We start from the raw sequence: 26,103 nt of genomic DNA on the forward strand, positions 1-26,103 counted from the left end.
CATGCATGTCTGAGGTCAATTTGTCCCATTTCCCTCCCTCCCTCCCTCCCTCCCTCCCTCCCTCCCTCCCTCCCTCCCAACACTTCGAAAGTATACTGCAGTAAAATGTTGTTTTTAGGGACTGCGTAATTTCCAGTGACAACAGTGTTAATTTGTGAGAATAGCAGAGAAGGATCAGCATATGTTGGAGCCTGAGGCCACTTGTAGAATGACAGGGGAAACAATGGCGACAGTGGGGAGGCGCAAGGCACAGCTGCCTGCCCCAGCCTGGCCTACCCTGGCAGGCGATGGAAAGTTGGTGCATCTGTGTTCTGTTCCGGTACCACACACTACCCCCTCCCCCGCCTTCTCACACAAATATCACTGAACACTCCCAGTACCCCGGGCAGGGCAGAGATAGGATAGGGAGGGAGTGTAGATTGAGAATGGGGGCAAGCCGTGTAGTGTCTACTCTTTACCCCTAAAGCTGAAGCTTCCCAGCCTCCTGCCTTCAAAACCATGCAGCCTCCTCACTATACAAACAAACACAATGAAAACCATGAAAGCAAAAGTGTTTTCAATCAGTAAGTGAAGTGCTGTAACAGTAAGGGCTTTGGTGAAGTCAATGTCTAAGGGACTATAGACTCTAACTATAGGTGGAGGCTGAAATTTTGTTTATACTCAGCGGACAAAAACATAAATAACATGGTAACATTTTATCATTACTATCATGAATAAGCATGTATCAATTATCTATAAACTAACCTATGACTATCTGTGAAGTCATTTAAAGGGATGCAGAACCAGAGTATGCCTGGTTCAGGCCTTGTGCAATGTTAGAACCAAATGGTACCATGAAATAAAAGGCCATATTGTACTGAAATAAATATAAAATCTCCATTGTAGGATATCAGTTTTAGTCTTATATACAGTAGAAGGGTATACAGTAGGATGTCAGTTTTAGTCTTATATACAGTAGAAGAGTATACAGTAGGATGTCAGTTGTAGTCTTATCTAGAAGGGTATAGAGTAGGATGTCAGTTTTAATTCTTATCTAGAAGGGTATACAGTAGGATGTCACTTTTAGTCTTATCTAGAAGGGTATACAGTAGGATGTTAGTTTTAGTCTTATCTAGATGCTACAGTAGGATGTCAGTTTTATTCTTATCTAGAAGGGTATACAGTAGGATCTTAGTTTTAGTCTTATCTAGATGCTACAGTAGGATATCAGTTTTAGTCTTATCTAGAAGCTACAGTAGAATGTCAGTTTCTGTTTTATCTAGAAGCTACAGTAGGATATCAGTTTTAGTCCTATCTAGATGCTACAGTAGGATGTCAGTTGTAGTCTTATCTAGAAGCTACAGTAGGATGTCAGTTTCTGTCTTATCTAGAAGCTACAGTAGGATATCCGTTTTAGTCCTTTCTAGATGCTACAGTAGGATGCCAGTTTTAGTCTTATCTAGATGCTACAGTAGGATGTCAGTTTTAGTCTTATCTAGAAGGGTATACAGTAGGATCTTAGTTTTAGTCTTATCTAGATGCTACAGTAGGATATCAGTTTTAGTCTTATCTAGAAGCTACAGTAGGATGTCAGTTTCTGTTTTATCTAGAAGCTACAGTAGGATATCAGTTTTAGTCCTATCTAGATGCTACAGTAGGATGTCAGTTGTAGTCTTATCTAGAAGCTACAGTAGGATGTCAGTTTCTGTCTTATCTAGAAGCTACAGTAGGATATCAGTTTTAGTCCTTTCTAGATGCTACAGTAGGATGCCAGTTTTAGTCTTATCTAGATGCTACAGTAGGATGTCAGTTTTAGTCTTATCTAGAAGGGTATACAGTAGGATCTTAGTTTTAGTCTTATCTAGATGCTACAGTAGGATATCAGTTTTAGTCTTATCTAGAAGCTACAGTAGGATGTCAGTTTCTGTTTTATCTAGAAGCTACAGTAGGATGTCAGTTTTAGTCCTTTCTAGATGCTACAGTAGGATGTCAGTTTTAGTCCTATATCCTTTTCAACTCATTATGTCCCTCAACCCAGCTCATCACCACAGACATTATACAGCTTGAAAGACATGGGTCTGAAAGGGGGGGTAGTCCTATTGAAATGGAAATGTAGCAGAGCAATTAAAATGTTTCATAGGGATTCATTAGTATTCTGGGAATGTCTACAAACTTAAATAGATACAAAATTATGGGACATTTAAAACAAATACATACAGAATTCAATCAGTATCTCCCACCATTACGCTATGAGTGTTATGCAAAAAAATAAAACAGGTTTGATTGAGAAAGACATTCAGTATCTGTTGTATTCACTTTAGAGCTCTGTTATCTGGACATCTTCTCATGGTAGCAGGGCAACAGTGGGTTTGACTCTCCAGTCAGAAGATGATGACTCCCAAACCGTTTGGAGACCTTTGCCTTTCTGCCAAGCCCTTTCTGCCACAGCTTCTAGAAAAAAAAATTCTAGAAGCTTGGCAGACGTTTTTGTTCCCCACTCATGTGCAACTAGGCTAAGCTAATGAGTAAATTTGCCTGTAAAAAACGCTGAGGCAACTTTTTTTGTGTGTGCACGCACGCACAAAGTCTCATCTGTTTATTAAGGTCACTCATTTGCGGGGAATCAGAGATTGAAGTTTTCACTGCCAAACTAATTAGAGGTGCATCCTGATTTTCACAACACCCCCTCGTTCTATCCTTCCCTCCCATCACTCCCTCCAAACCCTGCCCTCCCTCCATCCTTCTCTGCAATCATCCCTCCCTCCCTCCCAGTCCATACATTGCTTAAAGAGAGAGAGAGAGAGAGAGAGAGAGAGAGAGAGAGAGAGAGACACAGAGAGAGAGAGAGAGAGAGAGAGAGAGAGAGAGAGAGAGAGAGAGAGAGAGAGAGAGAGAGAGAGAAGGGGAGGAGAGACGTAGAGGGATATAGGCTTGACTGTGGGCAGTGGATATAGCAGCTATAATAGCTCCTCTGTGTTTAATATCAGGCCTCTGTAAGTTCACCTGGCATGCTGACTCTTAAGACAGACTGCCAGACCAGCAGCCGTTTAGACAGATGGATGGAAGCTCTGAACAGCCAGACACACTGAGCCCTCATGATGAACTTCTTTAAAGGTTTTTACAACTTTCAAATCATCTGCATCTCAAGGCTAAGCTACGCTCCCCTGATGGCCGTTCGCCACCCCATTTATCCTTGTTACTTTGGTTGCATGCAAAAACAGCACAGGTCGATGACTGAGAGAGAGAGACACTTGAAGTTATTTGGTGTGATGTAGTAGGAGATTTGCCAGGAGAAATCTTTTATGGAGATTGCTCCTTCATCCGTTGTCCCAGTATAAAGTGTTCCATTCTGTCATACAGATGACTGATGTCTTTATAGACCTGTTCCTATTATTGTCCTGTGAGTTCTCTTCTCCTCGCCTTCTCCGATAATCCTCTCTGTCGTCACGCTTTACTGGAGCGTAGTTTTCTGTACACACACACACACACACACACACACTCATTCACTCACTCACTCACTCACTCACTCACTCACTCACTCACTCACTCACTCACTCACTCACTCACTCACTCACTCACTCACTCACTCACTCACTCACTCACTCACTCACTCACTCACTCACTCACTCACTCACTCACTCACTCACTCTTTCTCATGGGGATTTAGTAGAGAACACAGTAGTTAACAAGGCATCGTTTCATTTCTCCTCCTCCAACAAACAGATATGCATCATCCCATCTCTCTTACTACAACATCCATTCGTAGCTAATCAGTATTGCTTGTCATATCACAACCCTCCAGTCCAGGCTGCATCCCCTGAAAGCTTTATTTCTTGTTGTTGACTGTACAGTTAACGAGTCAGTGCTTCATATTTCCGGATGAACACCATATTTAGACCAGTGAAATATCAAGCTCTGCAGATCCGTTGCTTTGTTTGTTCTCTCTCTCTACCCCTCTCTTGTGCCTGTGTCTCCGGGCTCATAGGGACTGGAGGGGAAGCTGGACCTGGTTGTCCTCTCTAGCCCCTGCCTTCCCCCAGAGGACGGTGACTGTACCCCAGCAGCAGCACCGCTCTATGGAGAACACTGGCACAGGGAACTAGGCCCCTGAGATGCCAAGCTGGCACTGCCTGCTGTCAGATCCGCCCCTGCTGGCTGCCCATGCCCTCTGAGCCCCACATGGCACCCATATCCTGTCTCAAACTGCTCTCTCCCTCTCCCCCCCACTCTCTCACTCCATCTCTCCCTCTCTCTCTCTCTCCCTCTCCCTCTCCCCCCCACTCTCTCACTCCATCTCTCCCTCTCCCCCTCTCTCTCCCTCTCCCTCTCTCTCTCCCTCTCCCTCTCCCCCCCACTCTCTCACTCCATCTCTCCCTCTCCCCCTCTCTCTCCCTCTCCCCTCTCTCTCCCTCTCTCTCACTCCCTCTCCCTCCATCTCTCCCTCTCTCTCTGCCTCTCCCTCCCTCTCTCTCCCTCTCTCTCTCCCTCTCTCCCTCTCCCTCCATCTCTCTCTCTCCATCTCTCCCTCTCTCTCCCTCTCCCTCTCTCTCTTTCTCTCTCCCTCTCTCTCTCTCCCTCTCTCCCTCTCTCTCTCTCTCACTCCCTCTCTCTCCCCCTCTCCCTCACTCCCTCTCTCTCTCTCTCTCTCTCTCGACACAACTTCAGCTCAGCATCCCCCTCTCTCTGTACACTGGACACATGTCAGCATTCAATGGGGGCACTGTTGAATTATATTAATGTCATGCATTGTATAAGGCACTTTACGCAAGTTGGTGGTGTTTGGGGGAAAATCAACAACTTGTACTATATACAGTGATAAAGAATAAAACCTCCATGAAGAGCAGTGTTTTTCTATCAACAGTGTTTAGCTGGGGATTTGTGAGGAATTTGTAGGTTCTAAAGGGAGATATGAAATGACCTGATCCGAAATGACCTCGGTGTGCACCCAGTGCAAGGCCCCTAGGCACTTGCCCAGAGGGAAGTTACAACCCTTACCCGTTCCACAACGGCCGTGGTTGCACCTGTACGTGGATTTCCTAACGGATCTTCCTCCATCACATGGTAACACCACAATCCTGGTCGTTGTGGATCGGTTTTCTAAGTCCTGTCGTCTCCTCCCTTTTCAAGGTCTCTCTACGGCCCTACAGACTGCGGAGGCCCTGTTTACACACGTCTTCCGGCACTATGCGGTGTATCTGATCGAGGCCCCCAGTTCACGTCAAGGGTCTGGAGGGCGTTCATGGAACGTCTGGGGGTCTCGGTCAGCCTTACCTCGGGGTTTCACCCTGAGAGTAACGGGCAGGTGGAGAGAGTGAACCAGGATGTGGGTAGGTTTCTGCGGTCCTATTGCCAGGACCGGCCGGGGGAGTGGGCGGCATTCGTGCCCTGGGCAGAGATGGCCCAGATCGAGGCTCCTGCGGTGGATGACTGGTTTAGGCGCACTGAGGAGACATGGGACGCTGCTCATGTGCACCTTCAGTGGGCCGTGAGGCACCAGAAAACCTGCGCAGATCGCCACCGCAGTGAGGCCCCGGTGTTCACACCGGGGGACAGGGTCTGGCTCTCGACCCGAAACCTGCCCCTCCTCCTGCCCTGCCGGAAGCTGGGCCCGTGGTTTGTGGGGCCATTCAAAGTCTTGAGGAGAGTGAACGAGGTATGTTACAGGTTACAGCTTCCCCCCGATTACCGTATTAACCCCTCGTTCCATGTGTCTCTCCTCAGGCCGGTGGTGGCTGGTCCACTCCAGGAGTCTGAGGTGCGGAAGGTTCCTCCGCCCCCTCTGGACATCGAGGGGGCCCCGGCGTATGCAGTTCGATCCATACTGGATTCGAGGCGTTGGGCGAGGGGCCTTCAGTACCTCGTGGAGTGGGAGGTGTACGGTCCGGAGGAGAGATGCTGGGTGCCAGTGGAGGACATGTTAGACCCATCGATGCTGCGGGAGTTCCACCGTCTCCATCCGGATCGCCCTGCGCCTCGCCCCCAGGGTCGTCCCCGAGGCCGGTGTCGGCGCACTGCTGGAGCCGCGCGTCAAGGGGGGGTACTGTCACGACTTCCGCCGAGATCGGTCCCTCTCGTTGTTCGGGCGGCGTTCGGCGGTCGGCATCACCGGTCTTCTAGCCATCGCTGATCCATCTTTCATTTTTCCATTGGTTTTGTCTTTATTTTCTACACACCTGGTTTTCATTATCCAATGACATGTTCATGTATTTAACCCTCTGTTTCCCCCATGTTTGTTGTGTGTGATTATTTCTATGTTCAGTTCTGTTCATGATGGCTGGTTTTTCCACGGGTGCTGTGTTCACCCGTGCGTAATGTTTACCGTTGGTTATTGGTCAAGTGTATTTGTTTACCTTGTGGCTTTATTTTTTAGTAAAGTACGTTGCTCACTCATTTTGCTCTCCTGTGCCTGACTTCATGCACCAGCTACACCCACCTGCTGACACATACAGCACCTTATTCTCTCTATGGTGCATGGCTTTTTACCAGGGACCGTAAAGTCTCCGGTCAAAACTAGTGCTCAATATAGGAGGTAGGGTGCCATTTTAGACCATGTTTGCCTGGAAGAGAATCCTCTGACGAATAGTCCAGAGGAGGATGGCTCTTTCCTCTGAACGGCTCCTGAAGGATTTAACTATATGGAAATATACTGAATGCTAATTATACAGGGAGACTCTGACAGGGAACAGCAGGGGATGTCTAACTACTGTGACAAACAAACACTAGACCTGAAACAATGTGAAACATCAGAGAGAGACAAGGCTGCAAAACAGCTACCTGTATTCCACCACCTCGATGGCAACTGTAACTGCCAATTGAGAATTATAACACTTGGACACTTTCTTTCCTGAGAGGTATAGAGAGAAATTCAAAACACCCCGTTTGATGTTTTGTGGATTCATTCTGTGTCGTGGTGAGCAAAGCTGATGGGCAACTATTCCACGCAGATTAAAACCCAGACATTCAAATTGGGTTGGCGTGAGCAAGAATGATTTCTTGGATTCTCAAACAATCTCCAATTCCGAAGGAATATGACTGAATATCAGGAGTAATACCGTGTGTGGCACTACAACCATATTAGACGTTCTCAGATGGACAATAAAATATGACTGACACGGATCTATAAGGATAACAAAATAGATGGGAATGGTTGAAAGAATTCAATCCTACTTAGTCAAACAATTAAGAACTGTTACACTCTAACTGTGATTACACTTAGTGTGTTGTGAATTCTGTAATGAATGTATTGTAATGTTTTTAAAATTGTATAACTGCCTTAATTTTGCCAGACCCCAGGAAGAGTAGCTGCTGCCTTGGCAGGGACTAAAGGGGATCCATAATAAATACAAATACATGCATCTATGTGTATATCCAAAATGGCACCCTATTTCCTATAGGCCCTGGTCAAAAGTAGTGCACTACAAAGGGAATAGGGTGCCAATTGGGACACCTCCCATGTTTCTGGGCTGTAGAGTCTGTCTGAGAAGAAGGGATTATATTTAATGATGTTCATTAATCATTCAAGGTAATTGACTAAACACATTGCAGTCAGCCATGTATATTAGCCTGTATCTAATGTGCCTCAAATGACCATTCACAGTTTTCACGTTCTTGATGTCCAGCCAAAAATATAGTCAGTGACCAAACCAAACATTCAAACAAAGCTACAGCACCTACAGGGCCTGGCATATTATGACGCTCACTGTTCATTGTATAACGTCAGAGAACTCAATGACTGTGTGTGTGTGTGTGTGTGTGTGTGTGTGTGTGTGTGTGTGTGCGTGCGTGCGTGCATTCTTTTGTGTGTGTGTGTGTGCTTTTGTGTGTGTGTGTGTGTGTGTGTGTGTGTGTGTGTTTGTGTGCGTGCGTGCCTGCGTGCATTTGTGTGTGTGCACCGAGGCAGAGAGTGTGTCAAAAAGAAATACAATTGAATTAACTAAATGAGTGTGTGTATAAAACACGTTTAGATGCATCAGTCTCACTAAATGAGTGTGTGTATAAAACACATTTAGATGCATCAGTCTCAGCAATCCTAGATCAGCACTCCTACTCTGTGAAACTTCTGTGAACACTGACCCTGATTTAAGATGGCAATTAAGTCAAATTACTCCAGACGTTTCATATAACTGTGAGTGACAGACATGATGCCTTCACTCACAGCATGCGGCCCCATGTATGTTATTATAACAGTAACACAAAGGTGAAAGGTCAACGCCCCGTGGTGAGGGCCATGTGTTCATACACCATGCAGCTGAGTGTGAGACAGGGACATTGTTTGTTTCAGTTGTCCCAGATACACTCAACACTTCCACTTTGTATGAGTAGGTCTCATTAGAGGAAACTACACCCAGGTTCTATACTACATGCACAACTGATTAATGCACAAGAAAGTAACTTTCCAATGAAATAAATCACATATGCCCTAACTAACCCTTTAGTGACAGTGGAGCATCTGTGACGGGGGTGTCCTGCAGTACTAAAATCTGAAGGTGTACAAAGTAAGTGAGGATGTCTGGGGGGAGTTCAGGGTGGGGGCTAGGCCCCCGTCCATAATTTGGAGAATTAGAATTTTGAAATAGCTTTTTCCTACAGCCATAATCATTATGCTAATTATTAATTCTATGTATTTTTCTGCATATCTAAGCATAACTCTTGAGCTGTCTGTATCCTCCTGACTGTCTGTATCCTCCTGACTGTAATAAAAAATAAATAAAGAAATCCTTCTCTGCATCTCTGCTAAAATCTGGGTAAAAGATTGAAAGGAATGTTAGTCTCATTCAGTACATTTAGTCATTGCTTGCTTTTCTAAAGTCTACCAACTTTGCCAGCAGCCATGCCAGCTAAGATAGTTAAACAAGTTAGCTACTCTAACTTTTTTTGGGGGGATTGATAGCCTGAAATCAGAGGAGGCTGTTGGGAGGAGCTATAAGAGGACGGGCTCATTGTAATGGCTGGAATGGATTTTTTTGAACGTATTGAACACATCAAACATATGGAAGCCACATATTTGACTCCGTTCCATGTATTCCATTCCAGACATTACAATGAGCCCGTCCTCCTATTGCTCCTCCCACCAATCTCTACAGCCTGAAATGGCTTCTTGGTAGCTAGTTATGTGGTTGGGAGATTGGGAACCTATCTGGGCTAGGTAAGGCCAACTTCATAAAATTATATACTGTATATACAAATATATTGATATATATTTAAACAGGACAAATCTAAGGGGCACGTGCCCCTGTGCCCTCTATGGGCATGAAGTTTCTGATCTGTCATTTCTTTCATTGTGTTGGTAAAGGTGAGATTATGATGCCAATGAAATATGAGCTGTGAATCTCAACTTCCTGATTACAGACAGGGATTATCCCCCAAAATGGCACCCTATTTTCTAAGTAGTGCAGTACTTTGACCAGGCCATATGGCTCTGGTCAAAAGTAGTGCTCCATGTAGGGAATAGGGTGCCATTTTGGGACTCAATCAGGGTTTAGCAAGAAGAGAATAAGCCAAAGTGATGTCATATTTTCATATTGGATGCGTCCCAAATGCCATCCTATTCACTGTAATGCATTGCTTTTGACCTGAGCCCTATACATCCTGTTCAAATGTAGTGTACTATGAATGGAATAGGGTACAAATTGAGACATCCATACTATTTAGTAACTCTGGTCCAGGTCTGTACAGTAATTGCTTATTTTCTGTTGAAGTGGCACTGATGTAAAACTGATGGATGTCACTTGTCAAGACTTTATTAAGTGTGCATGGCAATTCTCAGAGTGATCGGCTAATTCTGATATTTCGCAAAGGCAATTCCTTTACCTCATTGGCTAAATAGTTATTTTGGTTTGGTACATATACACACATTAGTCAGCAAATATTGGAGAAACATTTGCAAACACCCAAGAGAGAATCAATAATATTAATTGCATTAACAAAATGGCTTGCTTGGAGCTTGTTCCTAAACGCTTGTCATCCCCTATCACAGACCAGGGGGAACAGCAGTGTTTCACTGAGGAGCCGCATCCTGCATCCTCTGTCCAGAGGGCCTCCAGTAACCCCGTCAATCATCCAACATCTGAATCTCTACTCATTCATGCGTCCCAAATGGTACCCTATTTGCCTTCAGAAAGTATTCATACCCCTTGACTTATTCCACATTTTCTAGTGTTACAGCCTGAATTCAAAATTGATTAAATATGTTTTTTCTCTCACCCATTTACACACAATACCCCATAATGACAAAGTGAAAACAAGTTTTCAGACATTTTTGCAAATATATTGTAAATGATAAAGAAATGTCTAATTTCCATAAACATTCACACCCCTGAGTCAATACATGTTAGAATCACCTGTCGTGTCTTTGGGGTACCATTAAACGGAAGATATGTTTATCAATTAGCTCCCTGTAATTATTATCACGCGATCAAACGGATTAATCGTTTAATTGTAATTAACTAGGAGATCGGGGCACCAAGGAGAATATTCAGATTACAAAGCTATAATTTTCCTAATATAACTTTCCTGTACTATAATATTATATTCTATTATAGTATAGGCCGATTATCTTGTGGTTTAAATGGTGTATTTTACCTCGAGTCCAGTCTCATTCCAAACGTCGTAAATTGTTGTATCTGCACGAACCCAGTCTTTACTAAAATCATCCATACATCAATTGTCTTAAAATCATTTATTTACTACACTAAGTCATTAACAGAAAACATACAAACAGTAATTATCGTCACAAAGGATTGGTAGAGGAATGTGCCCTTGTGGGCTAAACAGGCAGGTCGGCCTGTTGAACAATGGGTCATAAACGGTCAACTGAGAAGTTACACAGAGTTCATTAATATTAACAATTGACAATTGAAGGCTCACTCATTCGGGAACAATTGCAATCAATACATATTTACGCTCATGTGTCGTCGTGATCCTTGTTCGAGAGTTCTGTTCTGTTGTGGAGTTTTGTCCGCGTTCTCTCTCTCTCTCTCTCTCGGTTAGAATGGATCTTTCAGAGCGACATTCATTAATGTCGTCATAGAATGGTTGTTTCGTTGGTCTTCGCGTTCAATGATATAATTTACTTAGCTGCAGACTAATAATTAATATCAAAGACTTATTCTTATTCTGTCGGTATCAATAGTCTAAAAGTTAACCACGTGGTATGGTTCACTTTCAGTAGAGTACTTGGATGGTCAAACCTCTGGCCATAGAGTGTAGGCCTGGTCTGAAGAAATGTAAATCAGGGGGTGTTTTATAGTGCCCATCGTACAGGCTTGTCAAATGACGCCTGGTCCTGTATGTGTCCCTGGGGCGTGCCTATGACTGAGTTAGATTTGGTTACAGAAATACAATTCTATCACATTACATCAGTACATAGCATCTCAATGTCTTACAAAAGCTTTATCCTTATTAATACATTCTATACAACCATTATGATGCTATTATATAAACAGTTTTATGGTAATATGGCTATATTGTCTCTTCTGAGTATCACAAAATTGTACCAAGCGGATCAGTTCCTAGCTGGATTCTTCACCAATCTTCCATACCTTCTCCAGCACACACAAAATGTTGCTTGGCTCTCCAATTCTATGAGTTGGAAGAATTTCCTGTGTCTCTCTATGGGCCATGTGGCCAGAGACTCTCCTGGAATTTTAGAGTTTTTACAACCCTTTACACACAGGGTGGATTGGGGGGGAGTCAACTGTCCTCCCTGTACCAAAAGAGGCCAACGTCATGACACACCTTTGGCAGCAATTACAGCTGTGAGTCTTTCTGGGTAAGTCTCCAAGAGCTTTGCACACTTGGATTGTGCAATATTTACACATTCTTAAACAAATTATTCCAGCTCTGTCAAGTTGGTTGTTGATCATTGCTAGACAGCCATTTTCAAGTTTCACCATATATTTTCAAGACAATTTAAGTCAAAAGTGTAAAGCCACTCAGGAATTCTCACTGTGTTCTTGGTAAGCAACTCCAGGGTAAATTTGGCCTTGTGTTTTAGGTTATTGTCCTGCTGACAATGTCTGGTGGAAATCAGATTGAACCAGGTTTTCCTCTAGGATTTGTCCTGTGTTTAGCTCCATTCCGTTTCTTTTCTATCCTGAAAAACTTCCCAGTCCTTTAACGATTGCAAGCATACCCATAACATGATGCAGCTACCACCATGCTTGAAAATATGGAGAGTGGTACTCAGTAATGTGTTGTATTGGATTTACCCCAAGCATAACACTATGTATTTAGGACAAAAATGAATTGCTTTGCCACATGTTTTGCAGTATTACTTTAGTGCCTTGTTGCAAACAGGCTTCCTTCTTTTCACTCTGTCAATTAGGTTTGAATTATGGAGTAACTACAATGTTGTTGATTCATTCTTAATTTTCTCCTATCACAGCCATTAAACTCTGTAACTGTTTGAAAGTCACCATTTACCAAATGGTGAAATCTCTGAGCGATTTCCTTCCTCTCTGGAAACTGAGTTAGGAAGGATGCCTGTGTCTTTGTTGTGACTGGGTGTATTGATACACCATCCAAAGTGTAATTAATAACTTCACCATGCTCAAAGAGATATTCAATGTCTGCTTTTTTTTCCATCTACCAATAGGTGCCCTTCTTTTTGAGGCATTGGTCTTTGTGGTTAAATCTGTGTCTGAAATTCACTGCTCAACTGAGGGACCTTACATATAATTGTATGGTTGAGGTACAGAGATGAGGTAGTCATTCAAAAATCACATTAAACAGGACAGTGACACAAAATCTCAATTTAATCAATTTTAAATTCAGGCTGGAACACAACAAAATGTGGGAAAAAGTCAAGGGGTGTGAATACTTTCTGATGGGACTGTATGTACGACCTTTGACCAGGGCCCATAGGGTTTGATCAAAAGCACTACGTATGGAATAGGGTGTCATTTGGGATACAGCCATAATTGCTTGACGGTATGTACTGTCTCAAACAAAGAGAAGACAAAGAATGGACTGGCAGAAACACTGATTTTTTTTATTCCAGGTTTGATTAAATGCCTATGCATCAGCTCACACTTATTTAATCAAAATAGAAGTGACAGTAGAAAGTAATCGTTACAAGAAGTAGCGCAGTAGGCCTCTAAAGTACAGTACAGTAAAGTGTAATCACTATGGTTACCATACATATATCCTCTGAGGCCCTATATGTTTGTGTGGGGATATAGCTATGAGTACTTGATTTACCTCTTGCTAAATGCATAAGGACAACAACTATCCACGTTTACATTGTGTGCAATACGTCTAATAAATTAGCCCTAACGGATACTCCCATGGGTCTATATACCACCTGCTCCAGATTGAGACAGACATACTGTACACACTAAATATGATAATGTAGTCTATAGCATAGTTCTCCTGTCTGTCAGAGTGATATTCACTAAATATGATAACGTTGTCTATAGCGTGGCTCTCCTGCCTGTCAGAGTGATATCCGCTAAATATGATAATGTAGTCTATAGCGTAGCGCTCCTGCCTGTCAGAGTGATATCCACTAAATATGATAATGTAGTCTATAGCGTAGCGCTCCTGCCTGTCAGAGTGATATCCGCTAAATATGATAATGTAGCCTATAGTGAAGCTCTCCTGCCTGTCAGAGTGATATCCACTAAATATGATAATGTAGCCTATAGTGTAGCTTTCCTGCCTGTCAGAGTGATATCCACTAAATATGATAATGTAGCCTATAGTGTAGCTCTCCTGCCTGTCAGAGTGATATCCGCTAAATATGATAATGTAGCCTATAGTGTAACTCTCCTGCCTGTCAGAGTGATATCCGCTAAATATGATAATGTAGCCTATAGTGTAACTCTCCTGCCTGTCAGAGTGATATCCATTTTGACTGCCTTGTCAAGATAATGCAGTTTATTTCTTTGAAGGGCAAAATCACAATGTGCACATTTACACTGACCTCCACTTGTCTGCTTCTCTTATTCAGTTGGTAATACTGGGCTGACCTCCACTTGTCTGCTTCTCTTATTCAGTTGGTAATACTGGGCTGACCTCCACTTGTCTGCTTCTCTTATTCAGTTGGTAATACTGGGCTGACCTCCACTTGTCTGCTTCTCTTATTCAGTTGGTAATACTGGGCTGACCTCCACTTGTCTGCTTCTCTTATTCAGTTGGTAATACTGGGCTGACCTCCACTTGTCTGCTTCTCTTATTCAGTTGGTAATACTGGGCTGACCTCTACTTGTCTGCTTCTCTTATTCAGTTGCTAATACTAGGCTGACCTCTACTTGTCTGCTTCTCTTATTCAGTTGGTAATACTGGGCTGACCTCCACTTGTCTGCTTCTCTTATTCAGTTGGTAATACTGGGCTGACCTCCACTTGTCTGCTTCTCTTATTCAGTTGGTAATACTAGGCTGACCTCCACTTGTCTGCTTCTCTTATTCAGTTGGTAATACTGGGCTGACCTCCACTTGTCTGCTTCTCTTATTCAGTTGGTAATACTGGGCTGACCTCCACTTGTCTGCTTCTCTTATTCAGTTGGTAATACTGGGCTGACCTCCACTTGTCTGCTTCTCTTATTCAGTTGGTAATACTGGGCTGACCTCCACTTGTCTGCTTCTCTTATTCAGTTGGTAAAGAGGGCACGACAAAACCTATCCCCCTCAGGAGACTGAAAAGATTTGGCATGGGTCCTCAGATCCTCAAAAGGTTCTCCAGCTGCAACATCGAGAGCATCCTGACTGGTTGCATCACGCACATTGACTCTGTACCGGTACCACCTGTATATAGCCTCGCTACTGTTATGTTCACTGTCATTTTACAGTTTTTTTTATTTCTTTACTTATCTATTGTTTACCTAATACCAATTTTTTACTTAAAAATTGCACTGTTGGTTAGGGCTTGTAAGTAAGCATTTCACATTAAGATCTACACCTGTGGAATTGCATGTGCGCATTGCGCATGTGACAAATAATCTGCTCCGGGCAGCCGAGCGGAAATGGAGGAAAACTATCCTCCCCGCGGACCTGGCATCTTTTCACTCCCTCCTCTCCACATTTTCTTCCTCTGTTTCTGCTGCTAAAGCCACTTTCTACCACTCTAAATTCCAAGCATCTGCCTCTAACCCTAGGAATCATCCCCCCCCCCTCCCCCCGCGGATGACTTTGTCAACCATTTTGAAAAGAAGGTTGACGACATCCGATCCTTGTTTGTTGAGTCAAACGACACCGCTGGTCCTGCTCACATTGCCCTACCCTATGCTTTGACCTCTTTCTCCCCTCTCTCTCCAGATGAAATCTTGCGACTTGTGACTGCCGGCCGCCCAACAACCTTCCCGCTTGACCCTATCCCCTCCTCTCTTCTCCAGACCATTTCCGGAGACCTTCTCCCTTACCTCACCTCGCTCATCAACTCATCCTTGACCGCTGGCTACGTCCCTTCCGTCTTCAAGAGAGCAAGAGTTGCACCCCTTCTCAAAAAACCTACACTTGATCCCTCCGATGTCAACAACTACAGACCAGTATCCCTTCTTTCTTTTCTCTCCAAAACTCTTGAACGTGCCGTCCTTGGCCAGCTCTCTTGCTATCTCTCTCAGAATGACCTTCTTGATCCAAGTCAGTCAGGTTTCAAGACTGGTCATTCAACTGAGACTGCTCTTCTCTGTGTCACGGAGGCTCTCCGCACTGCTAAAGCTAACTCTCTCTCCTCTGCTCTCATCCTTCTAGACCTATCTGCTGCCTTTGATACTGTGAACAATCAGATCCTCCTCTCCACCCTCTCCGAGTTGGGCATCTCTGGCGCGGCTCACTCTTGGATTGCGTCCTACCTGACAGGTCGCTCCTACCAGGTGGCGTGGCGAGAATCCGTCTCTGCACCACGTGCTCTCACCACTGGTGTCCCCCAGGGCTCAGTTCTAGGCCCTCTCCTATTCTCGCTATACACCAAGTCACTTGGTGCTGTCATATCCTCACATGGTCTCTCCTATCATTGCTACGCAGACGACACACAATTAATCTTCTCCTTTCCCCCTTCTGATAACCAGGTGCCGAATCGCATCTCTGCATGTCTGGCAGACATATCAGTGTGGATGACGGATCACCACCTCAAGCTGAACCTCGGCAAGACGGAGCTGCTCTTCCTCCTGGGGAAGGACTGCCCGTTCCATTATCTCGCCATCACTGTGTCCTCCTCCCAGAGTGCTAAGAGCCTTGGCGTGACCCTGGACAACACCCTGTCATTCTCCGCTAACATCAAGGCGGTGACCCAATCCTGTAGGTTTATGCTCCACAACATTCGCAGAGTACGACCCTGCCTCACACAGAAAGCGGCGCAAGTCCTAATCCAGGCACTTGTCATCTCCCGTCTGGATTACTGCAACTCGCTGTTGGCTGGGCTCCCTGCCTGTGCCTCCCTGCCCGTCTGGTGTTCAACCTTCCCAAGTTCTCTCACGTCACCCCGCTCCTCCGCACACTCCACTGGTTTCCAGTTGAAGCTCGCATCTGCTACAAGACCATGGTGCTTGCCTACGGAGCTGTGAGGGGAACGGCACCTTCAGGCTCTGATCAGTCCCTACACCCAAAGAAGGGCACTGCGTTCATCCACCTCTGGCCTGCTCGCCTCCCCACCTCTGCGGAAGCACAGTTCCCGCTCAGCCCAGTCAAAACTGTTCGCTGCTCTGGCACCCCAATGGTGGAACAAGCTCCCTCACGATGCCAGGACAGTGGAGTCAATCACCACCTTCCGGAGACACCTGAAACCCCACCTCTTTAAGGAATACCTGGGATAGGATTAAGTAATCCTTCTAACCCTCCCCCCTACCCTCCCCCCAAAAAAGATATTGATGTACTATTGTAAAGTGGTTGTTCCACTGGATATCATAAGGTGAATGCACCAATTTGTAAGTCGCTCTGGAGAAGAGCGTTTGCTAAATGACGTAAATGTAAGTGTAAATATAGCAAATGGCCATGATCCAAGACAGTGGTAGCTAATGGCCATGCTCCAAGACAGTGGTAGCTAATGGCCATGCTCCAAGACAGTGGTAGCTAATGGCCATGCTCCAAGACAGTGGTAGCTAATGGCTATGCTCCAAGACAGTGGTAGCTAATGGCCATGGTTCAAGACAGTGGTAGCTAATGGCCATGCTCCAAGACAGTAGTAGCTAATGGCCATGCTCCAAGACAGTGGTAGCTAATGGCCATGCTCCAAGACAGTGGTAGCCAATGGCCATGCATCAAGACAGTGGTAGCTAATGGCCATGGTTCAAGACAGTGGTAGCTAATGGCCATGCTCCAAGACAGTGGTAGCTAATGGCCATGCTCCAAGACAGTGGTAGCTAATGGCCATGCTCCAAGACAGTGGTAGCTAATGGCCATGCTCCAAGACAGTGGTAGCTAATGGCCATGGGTCAAGACAGTGGTAGCTAATGGCCATGCTCCAAGACAGTGGTAGCTAATGGCCATGGTTCAAGGCAGTGGTAGCTAATGGCCATGCTCCAAGACAGTGGTAGCTAATGGCCATGCTCCAAGACAGTGGTAGCTAATGGCCATGCTCCAAGACAGTGGTAGCTAATGGCCATGGGTCAAGACAGTGGTAGCTAATGGCCATGCTCCAAGACAGTGGTAGCTAATGGCCATGGTTCAAGGCAGTGGTAGCTAATGGCCATGCTCCAAGACAGTGGTAGCTAATGGCCATGCTCCAAGACAGTGGTAGCTAATGGCCATGTTCCAAGACAGTGGTAGCTAATGGCCATGGTTCAAGACAGTGGTAGCTAATGGCCATGCTCCAAGACAGTGGTAGCTAATGGCCATGCTCCAAGACAGTGGTAGCTAATGGCCATGTTCCAAGACAGTGGTAGCTAATGGCCATGGTTCAAGACAGTGGTAGCTAATGGCCATGCTCCAAGACAGTGGTAGCTAATGGCCATGCTCCAAGACAGTGGTAGCTAATGGCCAAGGTTCAAGACAGTGGTAGCTAATAGCCATGCTCCAAGACAGTGGTAGCTAATGGCCATGGTTCAAGACAGTGGTAGCTAATGGCCATGCTCCAAGACAGTGGTAGCTAATAGCCATGCTCCAAGACAGTGGTAGCTAATGACCATGCTCCAAGGCAGTGGTACCTAATGGCCATGCTCCAAGACAGTGGTAGCTAATGGCCATGGTTCAAGACAGTGGTAGCTAATGGCCATGGTTCAAGACAGTGGTAGCTAATGGCCATGCTCCAAGACAGTGGTAGCTAATGGCCATGCTCCAAGACAGTGGTAGCTAATGGCCATTGTTCAAGACATTGGTAGCTAATGGCCATGCTCCAAGACAGTGGTAGCTAATGGCCATGCTCCAAGATGTGGTAGCTAATGGCCATGCTCCAAGACAGTGGTAGCTAATGGCCATGGTTCAAGACAGTGGTAGCTAATGGCCATGCTCCAAGGCAGTGGTAGCTAATGGCCATGGTTCAAGACAGTGGTAGCTAATGGCCATGGTTCAAGACAGTGGTAGCTAATGGTAGAAAGTAACACATATGAGGATAGGAACATTTCTCTACTGTACCCAAGAATATGCAACCCATTGGACATTGTTACTGTAGCTACTAGTTGCTTTGTTTTCCATGTAATAAAATAACTGAACAATATTGTACATGTTGATTGTATTCTCTACAAAGTAAAATACAAAATAATAAAAGAAGTGGAGGAAATGTGAACCATTCAGCTCCACCTCTAGAACTGAAATTCTAGGAGAACATTTTATTATTTAGAATCTATCTATTCATTTGGCATGGCTCAAGTGGACAGTCCGTTTGACCCTGTCCTGCTGGGATAACCACGACGGAGACGGAGTAAAATGGAGTCAATGACCTCTGTTAGGGAGGAAATGTCACCACTTCTCTACAGTCCCTTAAACGGTGTGACACTGACAGTCATCCCTGTAACAGCACAGTGAAACCACCACAGAGAGTCAAAACCAACCACAGACCTAAATGTGTGTTTGTGCTGGTCCAATGAGGGGGGAGAGTGAGGGAGAGTGAGGAAGAGTGTGTTCTTTGACGGTCGCCTGGTGTGCATGCCAGCTCTACATTTAACACAATGATGTGAGCGCCGGCAGCTCCATGGGGGTTCTCTGCAGGCCAGCAGTGTTGCATATGCTCCAGTACTGAGCGGAGGATGTCAGCCTGTATTTTAGGCCCTGTCGCAACAGGAAGGCAAATACTCGGAGACTTGGAAATCGCTTCAAAGGCAGAAAATAGCCACTCTCTCGGAAATTGGTGTGATATCACTGTTTGAGTTTGAACTCTGTGGGTTGTGAGGAGGGGGTCTGGTAAATATTGAGCAAAAATCCCATGCTTGGAAGAGAGGAGATTTAGTGGGCGTGACTCAAGACACAACAACAGACTGGTTTGTAACAGTCTTTCCAACCAAATGAACATGTTGTTTTGTCTATGTTGGTGTTGGATACGATCTCCTCTTCAGCAATGGACATATTATACTCATTGTTAACAATCTCCGCAAATATCTTTTCTATTATAATGTTATGATACGAACATCAAGGAAAGGTTATTTTCTCTCTGACAAATGAATGAACTTTAATTAGTGTTTCACCTTCCATCCAGCAGCTACCTGTCATTCATCTAGGTTAGCCCTGAGTGCATACACATTCTCTCTCTCTCTCTCTCTCTCTCTCTCTCTCTCTCTCTCTCTCTCTCTCTCTCTCTCTCTCTCTCTCTCTCTCTCTCTCTCTCTCTCTCTCCCTGGTTTCCCTCATCCAGTCATTGTGACGGTGACCTTTGGAGTGTTTTGCATGGTTACTCTTAACCTCCTTTAATATCCCATTAGAGACGGGCCATGTGTGACATTGGCTCCTTTCATTTACAAGCATTGTGGAGTGTATTTGCCCTGTGTATGGAATGGGATTCAAGTATTGGAGTAAATTTCCTCTCCCCTTCCTCCCTGATAATGTGGGAGAATTATGGGGCTGTGAGACAGAGTAGGAGCATCCAATCATCTGAATTAATGAATCTTTCTCTAAATGAACTTCAGTGTGACTCATAAACCCAGCATCTTGGGCCTTTGTGTGGTATTCTATAGCGGAGGAGAATTTTATTGGACTGGATAATGAATATAGCAATAGGTTTTACAAGGCTAGCGGTTTTGATATAGTGCCGTCCACCGAAACCAACCAGATCTCCCAGCTTTATTGTGTCTATACAGTTAGCATTATGCTGATAGCTGCTAATGGTCATGCTGTATGAATGCCTCATTATTTAGCTTGAGATATTGTTCTGGGAACCGGGGTTGAAGTCCCAAATATAATGTGAATATTATATTCAATATGAACACATGTTTCAGTTCAGTTTGGAAACCAGGGCCTGTTTGGGGTTCCAGCCAACTGGTCTATTGTGATGAAAATGTGCCTCAATCGAAGAGATTAACACCAAGGAATGAACTCTTCTGCTTGATTAAATGTTATCTTTCATTTTGGATGCTGTAGAAGTCATTCAGTCCATGAGATAGTTATTATGAAATATTTAACCATGACCTTGGTGTGTTTAACTCAGGCTTCACCATTTCCATTGCTCTGTGACAATTTACAATGGCATCCTATATGAAAGAATGTTTCAGTTCTTGAATATTCAGAATTCCCATTAGTTAATTTAGAGATAAGATCGATAAACCAATATTTAGTTTTAATGCCTACCAAACATTAACAATGTGTTAAATCTCATCTCTGTCCATGCCTGTGTATGTTGAATAGTTATGAAGTTACTTACCTTCCAGTGTCACAGTATCCACAGAAGGAGGCGCCCCTCCTCGGTCGGGCGGCGCTCGGCGGTCGTCATCGCCGGTCTACGAGCTGCCACCGATCTATGTTTCTGTGTTCTTTGGTTTTTTGTCTGTCTAGGTCCGCACCTGTTCCTTGTCTGTCATTAGTGGGGGGGTATTTAGTTTGTTCCTTTGTGTTCTGTATTCGTGCGGGATTGTTTGTATGTCGACGGGCAGTTAGTAGTTAACGCTGCTTTTGATTTTCAGCGTGATACTATTTATCATTGTATTGCCGGGCTGCGCCCCATGCGTTATCGTTCGTGGAAACGTATTCTCTCTTTTTGGGTGTTGTGCGCACCCTGTGCCTTTTTTGACCACTTTTGTTACGGTGACAATAAAACTTCGGCACTACTGGACCTCAGCCTCCTGTTTTTGACTCTGCCCCTTTCCCCAGCCCTTAAGGAAACGTGACATGCAGCCCGGTGAGATTTCATTTCCACTAAGATTTTTGCCACCTTAACGCGGCCCTGGTAGAGAATAGGGTGCCATTTGGGACGCAAGCTAGAGGTATGAACAAGAGGTTGGTTCAGGAAGGTGCGGGTGTCTTCAACCTTCCAATTGAATAAGAGCATCATGTCATCTAAAGGAAATTAATGAAGGAGGATGTTGGTGTGTAGAAGTGCTGATGTTGATGAAAGAAAGCTAATTAGCATAACTAATTAGATGTGTACCTTATCTGGCAAGAATATTGACATATTTTCTGTTAATTTCTGTAAATACAGTTACCTGTATTCCTTTAGATGACATGATATTATTTACATATACAGGTAACTGCCTAAATAAAGGAAACACCAAAATAAAGTGTCTTAAAAGGGCATTGGGCACCACGAGCCAGAACAGCTTCAATGCACCTTGGCATAGATTCTATAAGTGTCTGGAACTGTTGGAGGGATGCGACACCATTCTTCCATGAGAAATTCCATCATTTGGTGTTTTGTTGATGGTGGTGGAAAATACTGTCTCAGAATCTCCCATAAGTTTCAATTGGGTTGAGATCTGGTAACTAAGGCACACACACACACACACACACACACACACACACACACACACACACACACACACACACACACACACACACACACACACACACACACACACACACACACAATGAGATCTCTTCTTCTAGCCATGGTAGCAACTGGCCATTTTTATACATGACCCTAAGCATGATGGGATGTTAATTGCTTAATTAACTGAGGAACCACACCTGTGTGGAAGCACCTGCTTTCAATAAACTTTGTATCCCTCATTGACTCAAGTGTTTTCTTTATTTTGGCAGTTTCCTGTACATACATAATCCTGTGAGGAGTTGATATAAACTCAGCAAAAAAAGAAACGTCAACTGCGTTTATTTTCAGCAAACTTAACATGTGTAAATATTTGTATGAACATAACAAGATTCAACAACTGAGACATAAACTGAACAAGTTCCACAGATATGTGACTAACAGAAATGGAATAATGTGTCCCTGAACAAAGGTAAAATTCAGTATCTGGTGTGGCCACCAGCTGCATTAAGTACTGCAGTGCATCTCCTCCTCATGGACTGCACCAGATTTGCCAGTTCTTGCTGTGAGATGTTACCCCACTCTTCCACCAAGGCACCTCCAAGTTCCAAGTCCAAGGAATGGCCCTAGCCCTGACCCTCCGATCCAACAGGTCCCAGACGTGCTCAATGGGATTGAGATCCGGACTCTTCGCTGGCCATGGCAGAACACTGACAGTCCTGTCTTGCAGGAAATAATGCACAGATCGAGCAGTATGGCTGGTGGCATTGTTATGCTGGAGGGTCATTTCAGGATGAGCCTGCAGGAAGGGTACCACATGAGGGAGGAGGATGTCTTCCCTGTAACGTACCGCGTTGAGATTGCCTGCAATGACAACAAGCTCAGTCCGATGATGCTGTGACACACCGCCCCAGACCATGACGGACCCTCCACCTCCAAATAGATCCCGCTCCAGAGCACAGGCCTCGGTGTAACGCTCATTCCTTCGACGATAAACGCAAATCCGACCATCACCCCTGGTGAGGCAAAACCGAGACTCGTCAGTGAAGAGCACTTTTTGCCAGTCCTGTCTGGTCCAGCGACGGTGGGTTTGTGCCCATAGGCGACGTTGTTGCCAGTGATGTCTGGTGAGGACCTGCCTTATAACAGGCCTACAAGCCCTCAGTCCAGCCTCTCTCAGCCTATTGCGGACAGTCTGAGCACTGATGGAGGGATTGTGCATTCCTGGTGTAACGCGGGCAGTTGTTGTTGCCATCCTGTACCTGTCCCGCAGGTGTGATGTTCGGATGAACCGATCCTGTTCAGGTGTTGTTACACGTGGTCAGCCACTGCGAGGATGATCAGCTGTCCGTCCTGTCTCCCTGTAGTGCTTGATTAGGCGTCTCACAGTACGGGCATTGCAATGTTTTGCCCTGGCCACATCTGCAGTCCTCATGCCTCCTTGCAGCATGCCTAAGGCACATTCACGCAGATGAGCAGGGACCGTGGGAATCTTTCTTTTGGTGTTTTTCAGAGTCAGTAGAAAGGCCTCTTTAGTGTCCTAAGTTTTCATAACTGTGATCTTAATTGCCTACCGTCTGTAAGCTGTTAGTGTCTTAACGACCGTTCCACATTTGCATGTTCATTAATTGTTTATGGTTCATTGAACAAGCATGGGAAACAGTGTTTAAACCCTTTACAATGAAGATCTGTGACGTTTTTGGGATTTTTACTAATTATCTTTGAAAGATAGGGTCCTGAAAAAGGGACGTTTACATGCTTATGAAGGAATGGTTGCTACATTACAATACATGTATTCATTGATACTACTGTTCCCTGTGCAGTAGTAGTTATATACACTACATGGCCAACAGGATGTGGATAACTCTTCAAATTAGTGGATTCTGCTGTTTCAGCCACACCCGTTGCTGGCAGTTGTATAAAATTGAGCCCACAGCCATGCAATCTCCATAGACAAATATTGGCTGTAGAATGGCCTTATTGAAGAGCTCAGTGACTTTCAACGTGGCACCATCATAGGATGCTACCTTTCCAACAGTCAGTTTGTCAAATGTCTGCCCTGCAAGAGCTTCCCCGGTCAACTGTAAGTGCTGTTATTTTGAAGTGGAAATGTCTAGGAGCAACAACGGCTCAGCTATGAAATGGTAGGCCACACAAGCTCACAGAATGGGACCGCCAAATGCTGTAGTGTGTAGCATGTAAACATTGTCTGTCCTCAGTTGCAACACTCACCACCGAGTTCCAAACTGCCTCTGGAAGAAAACGTCAGCACAGGTAGCCTTGTGGTTAGAGCGTTGGGCCAGTAACCGAATGGTTTCTGGATTGAATCCCCGAGCTGAAAAGGTAAAAATCTGTTGTTCTGCCCCTGAACAAGGCAGTTAGCCCACTGTTCCCCAGTAGGCTGGCATTGTAAATAAGAATTTGTTCTTAACTGACTTGACTAGTTAAATAAAGGTAAAAAAATTAAATAACTGTTAGTTGAGAGCTTCATGAAATGGGCTTCCATGGCTGAGCAGCTGCAGACAAGCCCAAGATTACCATGTGGATATGCCAAGCGTCAGCTGGAGTGGTGTAAAGCTTGCTGCCATTGGACTTTGGTGCAGTGGAAACGTGTTCTCTGAAGTGATGAATCATGCTTCACCATCTGGCATTCTGATGGATGAATCTGGGTTTGGCGGATGCCAGGAGAATGCTACCTGCCCCATTACATAGTGCCAACTGTAAAGTTTGGTGGAGGAGGCATAATGGTCTGGGGCTGTTTTTCATAGCTTGGGCTAGGCCCCTTGGTTTCAGTGAAGGTAAATCTTAACGCTACTGCATACAATGACATTCTAGACGATTCTGTGCTTCCAACTTTGTGCCAACAGCTTTGGGTGATGGCCCGCTCCTGCTTCAGCATGACAATGCCCCCGTGCACAAAGCGAAGTCCATACAGAAATGGTTTGTTGAGATCGGTGTGGAAGAACTTGACTGGCCTGCACAGAGCCCTGACCTGAACCCTTTTGCAAAGAATTGGAACGCTGACTGTGAACAGCAATGTACCAACATCTAGTGGAAAGCCTTCCCAGAACAGTGCCCATGATTTTGGAATGAGATGTTCAACCTGCTATACCATCAAAACAAACTATTCCTCAATTAAACCAACTTAGTTGAACAATGTAAGAGGACAAACAGAAATACAATTTGTGGATAACTGTTGTTAAATTCAGAGGAATCACCACCCACCACTCCACCACACCAAGCATGAATTCCTGGGCTGAGATAGGGAGTGCAGCAGTAGCAGCCAGTCAAGCAGAAGCAGTCTGAGAGAGGTAGTGCAGTAGAAGCAGAATGAGAGAGGTAGTGCAGTAGAAGCAGAATGAGAGAGGTAGTGCAGTAGAAGCAGTATGAGAGAGGTAGTGCAGTAGAAGCAGTCAGAGAGGTAGTGCAGTAGAAGCAGAATGAAAGAGGTAGTGCAGTAGAAGCAGTATGAGAGAGGTAGTGCAGTAGAAGCAGTCTGAGAGAGGTAGTGCAGTAGAAGCTGTCGATGCTTTTGAACCCCTCTACCTCCTCCACACACTTTGATAAAGTTCTTGGTGACCTTTGAACCCCCTTGAACACCGCTGTGCTGCCTGCTCTCCCACCGGCTCTGTGACTTAAGAGTGGGGATCAAATGGGGAAACTCACTCAGCCACACTGAAGGAATCAAAGCCCCCCCCCCCCCAAACTGGGTTCAAGTGAGAGATACACAATTAGGATGAACTTCAGTGGAGAGTCAGTGAGAATGAGCAAACCTAGAGAGCCTCTATCTCTTTCTCAGTCTCTCTCACTCTCTCTCTCTCTTTCTCTGTCTCCCTCTCTGTCTGTCTGTCTGTCTCAGTCTCAGTCTTAGTCTCTCTCTCTCTCTTTCTCTGTCACCCTCTCTGTCTGTGAGTCTCAGTCTCAGTCTCAGTCTCTCTCTATCTATCTCAATTAAATTCAATTCAAGAGGCTTTATTGGCATGGGAAACATATGTTAACATTGCCAAAGCAAGTGAGGTAGATAATATACAAAGTGAAATAAACAATAAAAATGAACAGTAAACATTACACTCACAGAAGTTCCAAAAGAATGAAGACATTACAAATGCCATATTATGTATATATAGTGTTGTAACGATGTACAAATGGTTAAAGTACAAAAATAGTATCTCTCTCTCTCTGTCTCCCACTCGGTCTGTCTCAGTCTCAGTCTGTCTCTTTGTCTCCCACTCAGTCTGTCTCAGTCTCAGTCTGTCTCTCTGTCTCCCACTCAGTCTGTCTCAGTCTCAGTCTGTCCGTCTCTCTGTCTCTGTCTCTGTTTCTGTCTCAGTCTGTCTGTCTGT

This window comes from Salmo salar, chromosome 05, assembly GCF_965601325.2.
Source record: "Salmo salar chromosome 05, fSalSal1, whole genome shotgun sequence".
Taxonomy (NCBI): Eukaryota; Metazoa; Chordata; class Actinopteri; order Salmoniformes; family Salmonidae; genus Salmo; species Salmo salar.